Below are 3,265 nucleotides of genomic sequence, written 5' to 3' on the forward strand. Positions count from 1 at the left end.
GAGAGAGAGAGAGAGAGAGAGAGAGAGAGAGAGAGAGAGAGAGAGAGAGAGAGAGAGAGAGAGAGAGGAGAAAAAAAATGGGATTAAAAAATCCTGGCAGATATCAAGTAAGCACTTGATTCCTCTCCAACCTAGTCTAATACTCCCTCTGTCTCCTTCTCTCTCACAAACTCCACTTACATTCACTATTATAAATGCTGGTGGCAGCATAAAAGCTGGATGTTAAATAACATCATTATATCATTAAAAACTGACCTTCCTTTTCAGAGCTGGAGTGTATTTCAGCCCCCAGTACAACTATTAACTCTCAACAGCCCTCCAAAGCTTCCAAATCCTTTGTTTCTGGATTGGTCTGCTTCTTGGCATCCTTCTGGCCTCGAGTCAGAAGGACCACTTTTATGATACCCTTCTACAGGCTACATCAAAGAGGAGTGGCAATGATCTCATCTTTGTGGCTGGAGATTTTAATGGGCATGTCAGACAGCAATCTGGTATCTTCCATGGTGTTCACAGGGGCCATGGAATTGGTTCCTGAAATGAAGAGGGAACTAGGCTACTAGGGTTCTGTGATACATGCAACCTATTAATCTGCAACATTAACTTCAGGAAGCCAGACAGCCACCTGATAACCTATTAATCAGGTAACTCAGCTAGCCAGATTGATTTCATCTTCAACAGGCAGTGGGATGCAAGGTTAAATTTCCAACAAGTAGGTATCAGTAAATGTATGTAGAATACAAATACCAGGTAAATCCTCATGTATGACAGGTAAATCCAACAATCCTTTTGTAGAATTTGAAGAGATTCAGAGTATTTAACAACAACCAATATGTATGAAGAAAATCATATCTTTATTTTATATCACACCTTAAAAAGCCAACAATTGTTTTAACTGCATATACATACAAATATATATATATTTACCAATACCTACTTTCGTAAGCTAATTATTTAAATTGACCCTTCAATATATAATTTCTTAATCTCTCTCTCTCTCTCTCAGCCTTCGTTTCACCTTAATTCTTCATGTAATTTTCTAAATGAAATATCTCCTCCCCTCCCCTGTCCTCATGTTGGCTACATATTTTTTTTTTTGTACCAACTTTCTAAATTAACCCTTGTTTGTTCGTGGTACTTGTTCCCTCCATGTTTCATGTTGGCTAAATATTTTTCGTCACTCACTATGGCTTCTCATGCTACTCTGTTACTACCATTTCTATTGTCTTTAGCGCCCTCCATAATGCCCACTTCTAGAAGTAGCACATCTATAAAACTCATTACTCACATGTTTTCCTGCCTGTTTTGCACGCAATTCCTTCCAACGCAGACGTTTCTTGGACGCCCAGTTTATACATTGCTAAGCTAAGATATTCTCTTGTTTTTCGATCTTTTCATGCATTCATCTGCCATTGCTGCTAATACTTAATGTATATTATTTACTACTTACTATTTACTAATACCTACTTTTGTAAGCTAATTATCTAAATTGACCCTTCAATATATAACTTCCTAATCTCTCTCTCAGCCTTTGTTTCACCTTAATTCTTCATGCAATTTTCTAAATGAAATATCTCTTCCCCTCCCCTGTTTTCATGTTAGCTCTCTTCTCTTTTCTCTTTTACTTGTTTCAGTCATTTGACTGCGGCCTTGCTGGGACATCACCTTTAGTCGAGCAAATCAACCCCAGAGCTTATTCTTTGTAAGCCTAGTACTTATTCTATCAGTCACTTTTTGCCGAACCACTAAGTTACAGGGGTGTAAACAAACCAGCATCGGTTGTCAAGCGAACTTGGGGGGACAAACACAGACACACACATATATATATATATATATATATACATATATACGACGGGCTTCTTTCAGTTTCCATCTACCAAATCCACTCACAAGGCTTTGGTCGGCCCAAGGCTATAGTAGAAGACACTTGCCCAAGGTGCCACACAGTGGGACTGAACCCAGAACCATGTGGTTGGTAAGCAAGTTACTTACCACACAGCCACTCCTGTGCCTACATATATTTTTTGTACAAACTCTCTAAATTAACCCTTGCATATTCGTGGTACACCTGCCCATTTCCACCCCACCACCAATACCATCCATCCATCTCTTCTCCTACCACCAATACCAGATATCTCTCTCTCTTCTCTCACCATCATTACTGGATATCTCTCTTCTCTCACTGGAAACCCTCTTCCTCAGTGGTGGTATCCTCTATCATACCTGCAATCTCTTCCCTCTCTCCCTCCCGGGACAAATGCAAGTAGTTTAGCTGCCCACCTACTTAATTGGCTATCTCTCGTTTTTACTCGAAATCTGTCAACAAACTACTCGGTAATTTCCATAGATGTATCGAAGTAGAATGAGAAAGCTAATGGGCTGCACGTGTGTGTGTGCGCGCGTGCTTGTTCTTGTGTGTGTGTGTGTACTGGCATGCATGTTCCTCTCACCGGAAAACACTCCCACACTACTGGTATCCTCTATCATACCTGCAATTTCCTCTCCCTCTCTCTCCCCTAGGACAAATACAACTAGTTTAGCTGCCCATCTTCTTAATCTAACATTGGCATATTGATATTCATATTCTTCTCCTCTCTCTTCTTTTTCTTCTTCTCCTTTATCTTTATTGATTTACTTACTTATATCTGCAACACCAGTAATGCTTAAATTTATATTTTTATGATGTCCACAATGCTTATACTCACAATGCCACTAACACCTACTCTTACCCCAGTAGGGGTAACAATCTTAAAATGCTTGAACGTTTGAATGATAAAAGGTTGAAAGTGAGAACAGCTGTAGTATATCTATCAAACGAACACAGAAACCTTCATTTCAGGCACTGAATAACATCTCCCCTCCCCATGCCTCCTCTCACATTCCTTTCCCAGTTTTAAAGTTGGCACTGTCAATGTAGGCACACTGAAAGGTAGGTTTAGTGAGATCGTAGAGATGCTTGAATGGAGACATGTTGATGTATGCTGCATACAAGAGGTAAGGTGGAAAGGAGCTTCAGCCAGGGTCCTCACAGGCAAGGCACATAGGTATAAAATCTTCTGGGAAGGTAACAGCGATGGTGTAGGGGGTGTAGGTATACTCCTTGTGGAGAAATGAGTGGATGAGGTCATAGAGGTAGTCAGGGTATGCAATAGAGTGCTTAAACTCAGGCTAGTCTTGCAGAGTAGTATAGCTACAATTATCTTTGCCTGCACCCCACAAGCAGGCCTACCGAATGACCAGAAGGACCACTTTTATGATACCCTTCTAC

The sequence above is a fragment of the Octopus bimaculoides genome, chromosome 2 (assembly GCF_046866305.1).
Source record: "Octopus bimaculoides isolate indiv1 chromosome 2, ASM4686630v1, whole genome shotgun sequence".
Taxonomy (NCBI): domain Eukaryota; kingdom Metazoa; phylum Mollusca; class Cephalopoda; order Octopoda; family Octopodidae; genus Octopus; species Octopus bimaculoides.